Source organism: Vulpes vulpes, unplaced genomic scaffold (genome assembly GCF_048418805.1).
Source record: "Vulpes vulpes isolate BD-2025 unplaced genomic scaffold, VulVul3 Bu000000642, whole genome shotgun sequence".
In the NCBI taxonomy this organism is placed as follows: Eukaryota; Metazoa; Chordata; class Mammalia; order Carnivora; family Canidae; genus Vulpes; species Vulpes vulpes.
Window position 1 is genome coordinate 2,329,032 of NW_027325668.1, and position 18,410 is coordinate 2,347,441.

Here is an 18,410-nt window from a genome sequence, read left to right on the forward strand (position 1 = left end):
AGAATAACAAATTTCATTGTTATAATAACAACTTTCATCTTGGCCCATATATATGGAGAGAGAGAGAGAATGCTAAGGATAACCACAGTATACACAAAAACATGAATGATTGTGATTGTACTAAGGTTGCAGACCAACTCATATCAATAACATGGAGAAACAATGGACTGTAGTATACAACAGAGACTAAATCACTGTGCTATCTTTTCTGTAAACCAATTAAAATTCTTGGTTGAAGACCAGAAGTGTGAGTCCCTACAGTATTGAGAATGCACAAGACAGAGAGTGTGCCACAATATGTGTTATACATAGTTTTATTAATATCCCATCACCTAAATTTCCTGAAATCAACAAATTATATTGATGTGTATCTTCATTATAGGTTGAATGACATGGAGATGAGCTGTGTTTTCCCGGTTACCAAAATAATTCATTGAAGTTTTAATAGACTTCCTATCATTTCTTTTTTCTTCTTTATCCATGCAAATATAGATTATAATATCTGTATTTAAGTACTTTGTTAAATATTAACTATTATATATTACAACATAAAATTCTGGTTCATTTTTTTAAAGCAGTCAATATGAACATTTCACATGTTTACAATATACTAAAACAAACAAACAAGGAAACCTGTTGGGACACCTGGGTGGTTTAGTGGTTGAGCATCTGCCTTCAGCTCAGGGTGTGATCCTGGGGTCAGGGATCAAGTCCCGCATCAGGCTCCCTGCATGGAGCTTGCTTCTTCCTCTGCCTGTGTCTCTGCCTCTCTCTCTGTGTCTTTCCTGAATAAATAAATAAAATCTTAACAACAAAAACTTGTTTACAATATAGTCAAGAATGTCTGAAAAGCAACATCTAAACAAAGAAAATGTAGGGAAATAGCTCTTTGACGTTGGTCTTGGTAGTGACTTTTTAGATTTGACATGCAAAACAAAGGCAACAAACACAAAATTCAGAAAATAGAACTACATCAAACTGTAAAGTTTCTGTTTAGTAAAAGAAATAATCAACAAAATGAGAAGACAACCTATGGAAAAAGAGAAAGTATTTGCAAGCCATATATCCTAGAAGTGGTTAATATACAACAAATATAAAGAACCCATACAACTCAATAGCAAAAAGACCAACAGCTCAATCACAAAATGTGCAAGGACCTGAATAAACTTTTTTCCAAAGGAGATACATAAATGGGCAAAAAGTATATGAGAAGATGCTGAACATCAGTGAATTATAGGGAAAGGGCAAATCAAAACCAAAATGAGATAGCACCTCACACATGTGGTTTTTTTTGCTTTTGTTGCCTTTGCTTCTGGTGTCAAATCCAAAAACTCATTGCAAAACTAATGTCAAGGAAGGAGAAGCAGGCTCCCTGCTCAGCAGGGCTTGACCCCAGGACTCTGAGATCATGAACTGAGCTGAAGGCAGATGCTTAACTGACTGAGCCACCCAAGTGCCCCCTGACTATTTTTTTCTTATGCTTTAACTCAAAAGATAAATTAATTTTCAAAATTGTCTAGCAAAATTCCTCATTATTTAGGAATATAAGGAACACAAGTCTGCTAAATATTGTCCTGAATATTTCATGAAGCCAGTAGACCTTTCTCAGAAGGTGTGGACAACTATAATCCCAGGGTGTATTGCTAAGCAGTTTTTTCTTTTTCCTTTTACTACCTATTGTGGATTGAATTGTGTCATTCAAAAACATGTTGAAGTCTTAACTCCAATAGCTATGAGTGTGACCTTACTTAGAAAGAGTGTCCTTATAGAGGTAACCAAGTTAAAATGAGCTCATTAGAGTGGACTCTGATCCAGTATTATGACCTTATAAAAGTTGGGGTAAATTTGGGCACAGAGAAATGCATAGAGAGAAGATGATCTGAAGACACAGGAATAATGCTATCTACAAGCCAAGAAATGAGTGAGGCCACCAAAAGCTAGAGGGGAGGCATGAGACAGATTTTCCCCTCACAGTACTCAAAAGGAACCAACATTGGGAACATTTTCTCTTTAGTCTTCTAATTGAGCACTATGAGAAATTTATCTTCTAAGTCTAGAAACTACAACACTACCTATGGGTTTTCTTTTCTTTTCTTTTCTTTTTTTTTCTCAGAATGACACCAGGATTCCTACCCATCTTTTGCCTTGAAAGTATGTAGTATAAAGTACAGTCTCCAAATTCATATTATATGAGAGATACTGATGGAAAGAAAGAAATCAATATTATTTCCTCTTACATGTAAAAGCAGTTTCCATTTAGCAGATGCTTTATCTTTCTTAGGGCATTAGGAGATGAATGCAAAAGAAAATTGGCTGTAAGATTTATAATCATAACATTCTGAATCAGACAATTAATATTTTAATTTGCCTAATGCAGTATGATGATTTATCAGAGAGACTTGGAAGTTGTGGTCATGTCTAAACAATATTCTATTCTCAGAAATGAGATATGATTTGACTTCATTTCTAATGTTCGGCATATGGTAAACTTCATGAAGGGAAAAATCTGTTCTTGGATTATGATGAATGACTGATTATTACAAAGCAAAATGTACCCTTAGAACTCCTATACATTTCTGAACCATTGAATATTGCACAAAAGTGGCTGCCTGTGGATCTTGGAATTGCTCAGTACAAAGGAACATGTTAATTAAGGCAGTCTCAATTCAGCACACAAAAGCATGTAAATTATAACTCAATACAAGATCAATAAAAGGCTATTTTCTTGTTTTATACATAATACCTAAAAAAAATCAAACACATAAGTCTAGTCTTCAATAATTATAAGGTACAAATTCAGCCTACAAATATGAGAATGTTCTGTTGCAATGTGGTCATCTACACGCATACTTCTTCCTCTAGGGTCCAACAAAATTTGTACTGACATGCCACAAAGCCAATATTGATACTGAATATGCACTGATTAAAAGGCAGGATCTAAATGGTGCTTGTATAAGTTATGGTAGTATTTTAGGGACAAAAGGAGAACACTTTGTGGAGACAGTCTCCAACTGGCTTATAAAATTTTTTCCTAAGAATATATTTAGTATCAGCATTTACAAATAGAACGTAAGCTACAAATAATGCGTATTTTTTCTTTCATAAGTCCAAGGTAATATTTCAAACCTTAAGTATTTTCTTGGTACACTTTGAAGTATCATGTAATTAAAAAAAAAAAAAAGACCCAAGACAAAATTACGAATATGTATCTAGAAATAAAGGAACTGGGTCATTGTCATAAAATAAGCAATTTTATGATTTTACTTGACTCTTATAATTTGATCCTACTCATAGGAATATGTCTATAGGCTGTCTATGTTTGATTATGGTTATATCTTGGATTTAAAAAATAAACAGAGAGTCATTGTTAATGATATGTGCTTCATGGAATGTAAAATTGGAAGTTAAATATATGACAAGCTTAAATTTAGTGATTTTTTTCACTTTTATTGATAATCTCAGAATTGTAAAGGACTTGAATATCTATTTGAAAATCTAGAAGATAGATATATGAAACACATGGCAGTTCTTGAGGCATATTGATGAGAAATAATAGTTGAATTTTAGCCAACAGGATATATGTAAAGGAAGGACCACACTTCAGTGACAAAGCCTGTACCACCTTTTGAGTGGTAGTGGGATCAGATTTTCATTAAAATTGAATGGATGTGAGACAAGAGACATTCCACCATTAGATTCCACCATTGGACATCCAGTCTATCATATACAGATTCAAAGTTTCCTTCTTAGACATGGGAGACTGACAGGACAAGGGAGCACTTAAATTTACTAAAAGATTAGGTGAAAATGTTTTCAGTAAAAACAGGAAATAGAAACAAAAGAAGAAGGTACATTGATTCGATCATAATATTGAATGAGAATTGGATTATTGAGGTGAGAGAAAAAATGGTGGTGTTAAATAAAATATTTATTCTGACACTGGTTAAAAAGTAAGAAAGAGGGACGCCTGGGTGGCTCAGTGGTTGGGTGTCTGCCTTCGGCTCAGGTCGTCATCCCAGTATCCAGGATTGAGTCCTGCATCAGGCTCCCTGCAAGGAGCCTGCTTCTCCCTCTGCCAATGTCTCTGCCTCTTTCTCTCAGTCTGTGTCTCCCATGAATAAATAAATAAATCTTAAAAAAAAGTAAGAAAGACTTTATTACAGATTATTATAATAGGAGTATTATAATGGGAGAAAGACCAGAGTCAACTCCAGATACAGCAAAGATAGCTGGAGATTTATGGACAACTGTAGAGTGAAGTTTCAGTGGATAGAAAATTACTGAAGAGGAAATCATCAAGAGTAGGGGGGACTCTTGCTAGTGCAATTTAACAGGCTTCTTGATGAAGGAAGCCCAAGGTAATCTGGTATCAAGAGTGAAGATAAGGAATTTGACTGAATATTGGGGGTGATCACATATTAAGGATGGATGCATTCTTACCATACTGACTACACACCTGGCACCAAGACTAGGCATAGTTATTAAGCTATTTCTGTCTCACCTAGTTTGCCTCAGTTGTCAAGCAGGCTCGACTACTTCCTCTTCTGTGGGGCCTGGACATACATAAGTTTCATTATGAAATTTAAATGTTTAGCATTATTTTAAAGTAACCTATGATAGATAATTATTTCTTCCTCAAACACAAGATTTCATTTATCCTTTGCATATTTTTTAAAATGTTATTTTGAATAGTATAAATAATATTATAAAAAATGTTCCTGTATTATATTACGAAGTAGAATTCATAGAGACAAATTTGTGACCCCGAAAAAGCACCTATGTAGGACTCCACGTAATGAATTTTGATTTATATTTAATTTTATTTATCTTAATATAATAAGATACTTATGGTTGACTTTTTCAGTACATTAGCCAGTAAACAATATTTCCTCCCTTTGGAGAGCTTTGATTTTAGAAACCCTGAAAGACCTCCTTCCAGTGCAGTTAATGCCATGAGAAAGAACATATATTGAGAGAGACAGAGAAAGAATATGTAATAACATTGAAGAGGAAGACTATGAGAAGAGAGAGAGACTGCACCTCTGACCAGGTCTAATCTTCTGATATACATTTAATTATAATTTATTGAAAATCACTTATGTGAGTCAGAAGTTCGGCTGATAATAAACTTTTGGACTAAACTGCTGAACTTGGACACAGTCTGGTGGAAAAGAGGCACTGAGGAAAGAATTTAAATGACTCGGATATGAGGAATGAGGCATTGTATCAAGTTTTTAAATACTCAAATTACTTCATTGTGGTTCTGTTGCAAAATAGTCAGAGAAAAATGGGACAATTTTTTTAGGGAATCAAGACTGGTCTTTAGTTTCTGGAAGAGAGATTTTAATGACAAAATTTACTAAAACTTTTTTTTAAGTTAATAAAAGTGCTTGGAGAACTAATCACATTTTTAAAGCCCAAGATTCTGCATCATTATTAGATTTCTTCAGAATATGGGCAACTTCTATAGATCAGATTTGCACAGGATTGTCTAAATATTGCTCAGTTTCAATTAATAATAATCAAAAGTAATTACGCAGAAAATATTCATCTTTAAGATAGATATTTCAGATAGTCCAGATTTCTATATTATAAATCATTGTTTAAAGTAAACAACAAATCCCCATTTATGAACAAGTTTCCCTAGTTGTCTTGTACATCTCCCATGCTTACTAAATATATCTGACAGTGATTAGGATAAAAATGCAATAGAAGCACATATTTAATGGCAGTTGATAGTACCAATTAAAATACTTCTTAATCATAAGATTGTCAATGGAGAGAATAATTATCTGTCAGTTTCATCTCTTAATAGACAGATATAGTATAATGCAAGGCTATTTTTCTTTATAAAAGAGGTTTTTATATCTAATCAGTGTGTCTTAGTTTAGCTTAAAACGTATACTATGCCGTCACAAGCTAATTCAATTCTATGTGAGCCATAGCTATAATCTCAAAATCCTTATCTTTTTGTTTACTTGATCCAAATAAAGACCTGTTTGCTGTTGTTTCCTGGGGCCTCTTTCCTAATTAGGACCAGTTACAATATTCTTTTTCTTCTGACTGTGAGAGGGTTTTACCGTAAGTACCAATACAAATAAATAAAATGATGACTTCAGATAAGCCTCATTAATGGTGCAAAAAAAAAAAAAAAAAAAAAAGGAAAAGGTAGTTCTTCAGGTTCCTGCAAGCCTTGAATCCTTTATAAATTTCAATAATCATAAATATTATGTTTAATATAGTTCATCACCCCAAAATGCACCTGGTGTTTAATTTCCAAATTTAGGACAGCCCTGGTGGTGCAGCGCTTTAGTGCCACCTGCAGCCGGGCGTGTGATCCTGGAGACCCAGGAGTCCCACATCAGGCTCCCTACATAGAGCCTGCTTCTCCCTCTGCCTGTGTCTCTGCCTCTTTCTATCTCTCTGTGTGTCTCTCATGAATAAATAAATAAAATCTTTAAAAAAAGTAAATACAAATTCTACTCATTACTCAACTTTCACTAACACCTAAAACTCTATAGTGATGTTTACATTTTAAAGAGGATTCTCAGGGCACCTGCATGGTGCACTCAATTAAGTGCATGGCTCTTGGTTTCAGCTCAGGTAATGACTTCAGGGTCATGAGATCAAACTCCATGAGAGGCTCTGTGCTTAGCACAGAGTCTGCTGAAGATTCTCTCTCCCTCTCTCTCTGTTCCTCCTCCACTCTCACATAAATAAATCTAAAGTGTCTGTAAAAAAAATCATTAAAAAATTAAGAGAATTTTTAATTACTTTATTCAAAATCCATGTTGGGATAGATTCTGTTTACCAACATAATGAGAAGTTCTCCATAAACAAAAGTGTAACTCTTTTCTTTTGTTGAGGGTCAACACCTCACTCTGTGACCCTTTGGGGGTTGAAATAAGGAATATAGTAGCTTTTAACATTGGCCAGACAATGAATTGTATACCTTCAAAATTAAAATATTAGGCCCAAGAATTGGTATTTAGACAGCAGATGGGTATTAAGGAGAGCACTTATTGTAATGAGCACTGGGTGTTGTAAGTTCAAGTGTACATCTGAAACCAATATTACACTGTTGTTAACTGGCTGGAATGTGAATAGAACAACAACAACAACAACAAAAACCCAAAACGAAATAAATAAAGTGATTGGAATCCCATCATCTGGCTCTGTCTTACTTTACACATGATCAGAAAGGTTTAAGTGAATTACCCAAGCTACACATTCAGGTAGTTATAATTCTGAAATTAGAACCTGGGGCTTCTGACTTCTCTTGAGCTGTAACTTCAATAGGTCCATCATTTAGATAAAATCTATCTTCCAGGGAAGCCCAGGTGGCTCAGTGGTTTAGTGCTGCCTTCGGCCCAGGGTGTGATCCTGGAGACCTGGGATCGAGTCCCATGTCAGGCTTCCTGAATGGAGCCTGCTACTCCTTCTGCCTGTGTCTCTGCCTCTCTCTCTGTGTGTGTCTCTCAGGAATGAATGAATAAATAAAAATCTTTAAAAAAATCATCTGTCTTCCACTTAGATCCCATCACTCACAGATAACTTGTATATATTGTTCTCTATTAATCTTTTGAAATCACTTCCATTTCTAGGTGTCTGCGTAAGCAGGGAGGGATTAAAAATATCAGACTAGAGAAGCCCTGGAAGCCCACATACTGGAAGAAATGTCAGTTCTTAGGAGAGAAACTTTAGGCCCACTTATCTACATTCTGAGATGAAGCCCTGGCCTAAAATGTTCCTGACATCTAGGTCTAATTCAATCTTGCAGATACACTAGAACCATTGATACAAGCAATGAAAACTAGAACTATGGGCAACCCAACAAGAAATTTCACCCACTTTATATTCTTTTCCCTTCATCTCAATATACTACCTTCCTTGCTCTTTTTCCTGCTACCCTTTCTCTAAAATGCAGAAGAAAGTCATTATTATCTATACCTCATTCAGGCTTATCTCTATTCTACAAGTACAGAGATGGAAAACATGAGCCTAAGCCTACTCTTCTTGGCATCTTCCAAAAAAAAGCATTTTGTTGTATATATATTCTAATATATAGAATAAAATGCTTTAATCATCTTTAACTCCTTATGTTTCCATTTTCAACTTCTGAAGTCAATTAATTTTTGTCTCTTATTGTTATCGTGTAGGCCCTTAGGTCCTTTTTTCTTTTTGATTTCTACATCGGTCTTTTCTCTGCCCCCACTTCTCTCTATTTTTTTCTTCTATTTGATATAATGAAAAATGCACCTTTAGAACTTCCCGATGAAGTTTAAAACAGTGTCAGGCAATGACTCTGAGAATAAGTAGGCTTAGTGTGCAGCTGAGCAGGAAGCATCATGACAATTAGGACCAGATATGGAAAGCAAAGATAAAATATAAGGTAATTCAACATCCAACTGAAAATTGAATGAGTGCGTTGCCATCAAATGAGACCATTATCTACCTGGGAATAAAGTGTATAAGCTCCTCTTCCACATTTGCATTCTTGAAATAAAATAAAAACAAAATGCACGTTTTTATAATATACATAAGAAGTAATAGAAAAATTCACACATGAATACTTATGGCTAGGAATTAGCTAAGGGGTCTCATCGTATTGCATCATTAAAAACTAACAAGTAAACTCTGGAGTTGGTATTGCCTGCAAACACAATTTAGCACCAATGGCAGTGTCCTGAGTACCTGAACCAGCTGATCTCAGAAGCAAGGATTTTTCCCAGGCTCAGTCCTCTCAGACAGCATAGAAATATTGATCTGTTCTGAAGTTTCCTGGAATATCCAACCCTACTTCCAAATTCCCAGAAATTCTACACTTCCATTATCTTGTTTGATAAAGCCAGCCAGACCGGTGACCACTGCCAGGTCCTTCAGTTTCCAGGTCTTACCAGAAGTATTCTCCTAACACAGAGCTGTCATTTCACTCTCTTGATGTCAATCAACATCATTGATGGTTAGACAGTGAACACCAACCAAATACATGAGGATTCCATATGAGACACCGACAATACTGCCAGCCTCACCTCTGGGCACATATGCTATGTTCTATTGCCAGATTTAAGAACTTGATGGTCTTTTGGGGGTTTGTGTTCGGGACTTTTCAATAGCTACTCTCTATGTTCTCGAGTTAGTTAATTTTAACACATATTTTAGTACGTACTTAAAATGTCACATTCTATGTAAAGCATTCCTTCCCTCAGAGAAATTGAAACTCTACATCCTTTGATCATTTCTATTCTAGAACTATCACATTTAAATTTAATAATTTCCTTATTACACATGAGACCAGTGGTTGGTGGATAAATTTTGTACATTAGCCCCTATATGACCCTCTGTTTTTGTAAGCAGTTTTTATATTACCATTGTGGTACTCATTTGTTTCCATATTGTCTATGGATGCTTTTATGCAACAGTGGCAATGCTGAGGAGTTGCCACAGAACCTGCGATATATAATACAATCCTGAAATATTCATTATCTGACCCTGTTCAGGAAAAGCTTGCTGAGCTCTGCACCAGAGTTGGACATTCTGAAATAAGATATACTGTGCCATATTCATCTTTCCATATCCATAAGCTCACAAACTACTTGAGTAGGGGTTAAAAATTCTTGTTAAGTGAATGGATTTCTCTTGATCTTCTTTCATATTTCTTAGAATTTTATTTATGCTTCTCTCATTTACAGAAGACATTGTCATAAAGAAATCAAAAGATTTTAGTGCTCTAATATATAGCCAGCACTAATTATATGTACATTAAATATGCAGAAAGAATGAATTTGATTAAACTTTCAAATCTAAGCAACATGTTATTGGACACTAATTGGCAGATGAAAAATACTTTAAGGGATAGTTGATGCAAGGATGTAGGATGGCCAAGATGAAGTGAGAGAAATTAAGCTGCTAACTTCATAAACACTGGAAGACATTCGTAAATTTAAACAAAGTAGACAAATTAAAATAGTGGCATTTGTGACTTCCTTTTTATATTTCATCTTTTTAATATTTTATTATTATAATAGGTTCTTTAGAAGTATTAATAATTATAATTCATTAATAAAAATAACTCATTACTAACTTTGAAATATAGTGGTGAAGATCAGATTATGTATCTTAATGTACACGTATTAGCCTGGCATTCAGTAGATATTATTGTCACCCTCTGCAAAAGTTAATCAAACTAAGGACAACTAAACCAGGCATTTCCATCCTTGACCATGTCCCTGGCATGTGTTATGAAGATACATCCTGCGATCTATGCATAGGAATTACATTTCAAAAAGCTAGACTTCAAGAAATTTCATTTTTTTCTCCAAGCCAGAATCCGTCATATGTTTAACTCTAATTCAGAGAAAAACATTTCAAACCTTATCTTTATTTTTTCACATACCACTAGAAAAAAAAGAGAGAAAGAGAGAGAGAGAGAGAGAGAGAGAGAGAGAGACCCTTTTGATGTTTTTCCCCAGGTTTGCAGACATTCTATCTGACAGTGAAAGTGATCTAAGGTTGTGTGGCTCAAAAGCCAAGGTAGTTTCCAAAGTGCTTTCCCCACTGGGCACACACAAAATATGCCCTTTGATTATAACCTTCAGCCTTTTTTTTCAAGACTAGTTTCTGTTCATAACTCTTTGGGGCTTAGAGTCAACTCAGGTTTGTTTTTAAGCAAAGAATATTTCTTAAAGCTGCATGCAAGGTTGATAGGCCGGCGGTTTCGATTTCAGTTTTCCAACTATGCCACATTGTTTGCATCTGTGTTTCAGCAAAGCCTTAAAAGCATTTCTTTTCCTGTGGCTGTTTGCAATTACCTCTGCTGGCCATACATCTATACATACTAGTAGGAGAGCATTCTCTTCGGTATTTAATAGAGCTGCAATTAGAATTAATGTTAGACTCTTACTCAGTTAAAATCCCAGAAGAAAATAATTTAATGGTAAAGTCATAATTGTATCCTATTTTAACTAGAGAAATTAAAAATTTGTTGCTAATCCACTTCGAGTTGGTAACTGAAAAATAGAATGTACTATTCCATTAAAAAAGACAGAAAAATAATAGCAACCTCAACCAAGACCTAATCCAAATCAGTTTAATGAATGTCAGACATGTATATATATATATAAAATCTATATATATATTTTAGAACTTAGAATAATTTGGGGTTTTTTTTGGTAAAATAACTCATGTTAAGCATCTATGGACTTCACATGCACAGACAACGCTACTGGCTCATCATTATGAATGTTTAAGATGCTGTTATTCCAAATGTCTAGTATATTTGTTCTGGGTTATCACCATATGATTTGGTCTTCTTGTCCATGACCCATGGTAAAACTAATTATATCTATTAAAAAAAAAAGAGAGACCAAAGGGAAACAATTTCAGGGTATGTAATAAAGTTAAAGATCTACTCCTTCCACCAAATATACTGAAATTAAAGTATTATGGTTAATTCTATTAGCCATGTTCCAAAAGGCAAACTACAGCCAGAGACCCATGTGCCTCCTTTTGTAAATAAAGTTCTCTTGGAACACAGCCACATCCACTCATTTACATTTGTCTGTGGCTGCTTTCCAGCTACAACAGCAGTGTTGAGTAGCTTTGACAGAATCTATAAGGCCAAGAAGCCTAAATATTTACTAAAAGCCCTTAAGAAGTTTTCTGACTGATTCTCCAGAATATTAGAATCTGAAACGGTGGTCTCAAGTCAGTTCTACTGTCTTTGAATACCAAGAGCACTGGAAATAAAGATAATCCAGATATTAATTCCAGGGGCTATAAATTTACCACTGACATAAAATGTTTTGCATGACATTAGGCCAACATGTTTTCTGACCTTCAGACCAGAGCACTCAACTGCTCACTGGCCACTTCAACTTGGACATAACAAGTTACCAAATTCTTTTACATCTCTCAGACATTAGTCTTATCCATCCTGTAATAGATACTCCAAATTGCTTCCAGGGAATGCTTTAAAAGACAAAATTGACCATGTATATATTTGAAATTTGTAAAATCTGTGAGCACCATTTAATATTCTTTAAGATAAAATCAAGCTACTTACAAAGGCTTAAGATCCATGAGATGGATCAAATCTTGGGTCCAACTAATTGATAAACTGGTTATGTGAAATTCATCTCTTGGCTCATGGACTTTAAGTAGTTGCCCATTCAACATTGGCTCTGCCAATGTTCACTCATCCAAAGCACCGACTGAGATATTAGCCTACCAATAAAACGACCTTAATTTACCTTGACCCATAGGTTAGGTACCACATATGTACCTCAGAAAGATCCTGCTAGCCTTATCGTGACAGTATGACTTTAGACCGTAATTGTTTTTCTTTATTTTTCTCCAAGTTATTTAAAGGATAAGCTTCTTGAGGATACAGCCTTAATTGATTTTGGTTTCCATTTTCTAAGTGCTTAAAACAAATAAAATACTTACTCAGTATTAAATGAACAGAGTACTGAGTCTTTGGTGAGACTCAAGAGCCTAGTAGAAAATAATTCTAGGGACACCTGGAACCACCTCAACCACCTCAGTTGGTTAAGCATCAGGGTCCTGGGATCAAGCTCTACACTCTCCCTTTCCTTCTCCCTGTGCTCTGCCTGCTTGTGAGCTCTCTCTCTCACTCTTTCTGTCAAATAAATAAATACAATTAAAAAGAAAAGAATTCTAGAAAGAATTCTAGAAGAATGAGAAAAGGCTATTTGTGTGATACTAATGCTAATTAACAAAAGACTGCACCTTCATTCTTTCTTCTACAACAAGAACTCTAAGTAGTTTGGACAATTTTTGAAAAAAAAAAACAATAAAGAACACTGACCAACTTGAAAAAAATCCTAACTTCTTCATATTGTCAGCAATCAATAATTTAACTACATAAGATATTGTGTTACCACAATATTCCTACTCTGTATAAGAAGGGCAACTGGCAACTTAACTGCTTCTTTAAAAGTTTATGAACTGAAAAAATATTTTATCCTATTTGCAAATATTATTAATATGGTTACTATAAACCTCTACTTTTACAACTTAGATGGCATAATTACCATTTACACATTCAAATTAGCTTATTATCTACATTTTACAGATGAGGAAACACACATACACAAGTAAATTAAACCATTTCAAGGCCATAAGGTAAATAATAAAATTTTATTTTATTTTATTTTATTTTATTTTATTTGTTTTTTTTTAATAATAAAATTTTAAATGCATAAATTCCCATCTCATTTCCATGGCTAATGCTTAAAATTAGGATTTTAGTTATATTTTATTTGCAAAGTTTTCAACAGTAAGGTAAGAACTATTATTATAACAATAGACCAAATAACTCCTTGGGAGTCCTTTATTATTGCAAAATATCATGTAAGAAATATGTACATCAAAGCAGAAAAATCATGAAAACTATTTTTTTTTAGTCTAACTAGTCACATTCGTAGCAGACTGGGAATAATACAATTTTCTAATTCTAACAGCCTAGCAGATTGCAACAAAAGACTATACCTCCAAAAATCGATTTGATTTTTGCTGTCTGATCCTTATCTTTCACCAAATATGGTGAATTCTCTATCTTACTCATCTAATACTTCCAATCACTTTTTTAGCTTTTCCACAAAATGTCTAGCCCCGTAAGTCATAACCTCTTTGAACAAAAAAATCTCACCTTTGGAAATAAAACCAGTAACAATAGATCACAGTGGCAAGAACATTATTTATATCTTAATAAGGAAACATCTAAAGTGGATTTTCCGGGATCCCTGGGTGGTGCAGCGGTTTGGCGCCTGCCTTTGGCCCAGGGCGCGATCCTGGAGACCCGGGATCGAATCCCATATCAGGCTCCCGGTGCATGGAGCCTGCTTCTCCCTCCGCCTGTGTCTCTGCCTCTCTCTCTCTGTGACTATCATAAATAAATAAAATTTAAAAAACAATAAAGTGGATTTTCCTTTAACTCTTAGAAATCCTGTCATTCTATACCAAATACACTGAGAATAAAGGAAAATTCAGACTGGGAATAAATAATTTTAATGAAAAATTAGAACATCCTCTTTAATATTTGGCCCTTTTGCTTATAGCCCCCAAGAGTTGTGGGTATCAGGTGCATATTTCTTGTGATAAAGTTCCTCAAAGGAAAGCCATGTAAAAGGCATTTCTTAGAAATTCTGTTAAACAATCCTGCACAAAGACACTTTCAACTTTACTATGTTCACTAGCTTAGTTGTTAGAAAACCAAAGTTGTAAAGAAATAAAAAGCAAAGACCCAAAATGGGAAGTATGTACTCCAGCAAATTATTCTCTAAATAACCTGTAGTTCTAGAATAACAGAATTTTTTAATAAGATTTGAAAATTGGTCAGCCTACGCTTCTTTTGAATGAATCTGTGTGCTTTTACAACGTGTTTGTTTCTGATTTTAGTGGGCAATAAACTGAAACTGATTCTAATTCTGATCTTTGTGACAGTGACTTTAACAAGATCAAGAGTCCAGAAATTCCTCTTTGCTGTCACTCACTGACAGAAATGTACATAATAGTGCACAGCAGGAGGTACGACCTTGAAAACCACCAAGGAACATAATAGTAAGGTACCATGGAAGTAAAGGAGAAGTATCCAGGGGATAGAACACACAAATAGCAGAGACACGGGAAAGGAGGCAAAGAACATGGACAGAAAAGATATTATTGATATAGACCATAATTAGGGCAGAAGTTCATCGAAATTATTTATAAGTGAAATTAGATGATTATACATGTCAGATTCAGCAAAGCATTCTAAGGAAAAAGAATTTATGATCTCAACAACAGTATATAGTTGTAATGAAGAATGACATTTAAAAAACATTGCTTTACCTAACAAATACTTCTTAATCAAAAATGTCACCTCAACTTTTCTTGGCTGGATTACAGTACTGGGAAAATATTTAGCAGGGTTTTTTTAAAGCTTTTTGAAAACATATTTTATTTTATTTATTCATGAAACACAGAGAGGCAGAGACATAGGCAGAGGGAGAAGCAGTCTAGCGAGGAGAGCCTGACGCGGGACTTGATCCTGGGACCCTGGGATCACTATCTGAGCCAAAGGCAGACACTCAACCACTGAGCCACCCAGGTGTCCCAATATTTAGCAGTTTTGATTTAATTCTTCCTGCAGATGTTAATCAAACATTTAAAGGCACTTTTCAAATTGGGGTATTTGTGGCAGAGCAGGTGTTATAAACAAAGTTTGGGTCCTTCTAAAATATATCTGTTGAAATCTAATTCTCACGATGATAGTATTTGCAGGTGGGGCTATGAGAGGTGAGTAGACCATCAAGGTAGGGGCCTCAGGAATGGCATTAGTGCCTTTTTAAAAGACACCCCAAAGAGATTTCTGACCCCTTCCACCATGTGAGGTTACAGTGAGAAAGCCGTCTATGAATCAGAAAGCAGGTCTATACCTACCGGACACTGAATCTTGGATTTCCCTCTCCAGAACTCTGAAAAATAAATTTGTGCTGGAGGAGGGGCAAGACGGTGGAAGAGGAGGGTCCCCAAGTCACCTGTCCCCAACAAATTACCTAGATAACCTTCAAATCATCCTGAAAATCTACGAATTCGGCCTGAGATTTAAAGAGATTCGAGCTGGAACTCTACAGTGAGAAGAGTTCACACTTCTATCAAGGTAGGAAGACCGGGAAAAAGAAATGAAGAAACAAAAGGCCTCCAAGGGGGAGGGGCCGCGAGGAATTAGAGCAGGACCCCGGAGGGCGGGGATGCCCTCGGGCTGCCGGGAAACTAACAGGCACCTGCACCCCTGAGAGTGCGCCGAGCTCCCTAAGGGCTACAGCACGCACGGCGAGACCCGGGACCCGGAGCAGCTCGGAGGGGCTCGGGCGGCGGCTCCGCAGAGGGGGCTGCGGGCGGGAGCGAATCCAACAGCGCAGGCCCCGGAGCACAGGGCCCGGGACACAGCCCAGGATCCAGCCTCCCCCGGGACAGGCAGAGGCCAGGAGGGCCTAGGACAGCGAGGACTCTCCTGCCCGGAGCTGAGCAGATCAGCGGCCCCGCCCCGGAGCCCCCAGGCCCTGCAGACGGAGAACCCCGGAGTTACTGCGGGTGCTGACTCCAGGGCTGCAGAGCTGGCCCCGCCACTGCGGCTGTTCCCCCTGGGGCCTCACCGGGTGAACACCCCCCACTGAGCCCTGCACCAGGCAGGGGCAGAGCAGCTCCCCCAAGTGCTAATACCTGAAAATCAGCACAGCAGGCCCCTCCCCCAGAAGACCAGCGACACGGACCAGTTCCAGGGGAGGTCAAGGGACTCAAAGTATACAGAATCAGAAGATACTCCCCGTGTTTTTTTGTTTTTGTTTTGGTTTGTGTTTTTTTTTTCTTTCTCCTTGATTTCTGATTGCTTCCCCCACCCCACCCCCCTTTGTTTCTCTCCTTTCTTTTTCTTTCTTTTTCTTCTTTCCCCCCCTTTTGTTCTACTTTCTCTTTTTTCTTTTTCTCTTTTCTTTCCTTCTCTCTTTTTTTCTCCTTTTCCCAACACAACTCGTTTTTGGCCACTCTGCACTGAGCAAAATGACTAGAAGAAAAACCTCACCTCCAAAAAAAGAATCAGAAACAGCCCTCTCTCCCACAGAGTTACAAAATCTGGATTACAATTCAATGCCAGAAAGCCAATTCAGAAGCACTATTATACAGCTACTGGTGGCTCTAGAAAGAACCATAAAGGACTCAGGAAACTTCATGACTGCAGAATTTAGATCTAATCAGGCAGAAATTAAAAATCAATTAAATGAGATGCAATCCAAGCTAGAAGTCCTAACGACGAGGCTTAACGAGGTGGAAGAACGAGTCAGTGACATAGAAGACAAGTTGATGGCAAAGAGGGAAACTGAGGAAAAAAGAGACAGGCAATTAAAAGACCATGAGGATAGATTAAGGGAGATAAATGACAGCGTGAGGAAGAAAAACCTATGTTTAATTGGGGTTCCCAAGGGCGCCGAAAAGGATAGAGGGCCAGAATATGTATTTGAACAAATCCTAGCTGAAAACTTTCCGAATCTGGGAAGGGAAACAGGAATTCAGATGCAGGAAATAGAGAGATCCCCCCCTAAAATCAAAAACCATTCAACACCTCGACATTTAATAGTGAAGCTTGCAAATTCCAAAGATAAGGAGAAGATCCTTAAAGCAGCAAGGGAAAAAAAGTCCCTGACTTTTATGGGGAGGAATATTAGGGTAACAGCAGACCTCTCCACAGAGACCTGGCAGGCCAGAAAGGGCTGGCAGGATATATTCAGGGTTCTAACTGAGAAGAACATGCAGCCAAGAATACTTTATCCAGCAAGGCTCTCATTCAGAATAGAAGGAGAGATAAAGAGCTTCCAAGACAGGCAGGAACTGAAAGAATATGCGACCTCCAAACCAGCTCTGCAAGAAATTTTAAGGGGGACTCTTAAAATTCCCCTTTAAGAAGAAGTTCAGTGGAACAATCCACAAAACAAGGACTGAATAGATATCATGATGACACTAAACTCATATCTGTCAATAGTAACTCTGAACGTGAACGGACTTAATGACCCCATCAAAAGGCGCAGGGTTTCAGACTGGATAAAAAAGCAGGACCCATCTATTTGCTGTCTACAAGAGACTCATTTTAGACAGAAGGACACCTACAACCTGAAAATAAAAGGTTGGAGAACCATTTACCATTCAAATGGTCCTCAAAAGAAAGCAGGGTTAGCCATCCTTATATCAGATAAATTAAAATTTACCCCGAAGACTATAGTGAGAGATGAAGAGGGACACTATCTCATACTCAAAGGATCTATCCAACAAGAGGACTTAACAATCCTCAATATATACACCCCGAATGTGGGAGCTGCCAAATATTTAAACCAATTAATAACCAAACTCAAGAAATACTTTGATAATAATACACTTATACTTGGTGACTTCAATCTAGCTCTTTCTACCCTCGATAGGTCTTCTAAGCACAACATCTCCAAAGAAACGAGAGCTTTAAATGATACACTGGACCAGATGGATTTCACAGATATCTACAGAACTTTACATCCAAACTCAACTGAATACACATTCTTCTCAAGTGCATGTGGAACTTTCTCCAGAATAGACCACATCCTGGGTCACAAATTGGGTCTGAACCGATACCAAAAGATCGGGATAGTCCCCTGTACATTCTCAGACCATAATGCCTTGAAATTAGAACTTAATCACAACAAGAAGTTTGGAAGGACCACAAACATGTGGAGGTTAAGGACCATCCTGCTAAAAGATGAAAAGGTCAGCCAGGAAATTAAGGAAGAATTAAAAAGATTCATGGAAACTAATGAGAATGAAGATACAACCGTTCAAAATCTTTGGGATGCAGCAAAAGCAGTACTGAGGGGGAAACACATCGC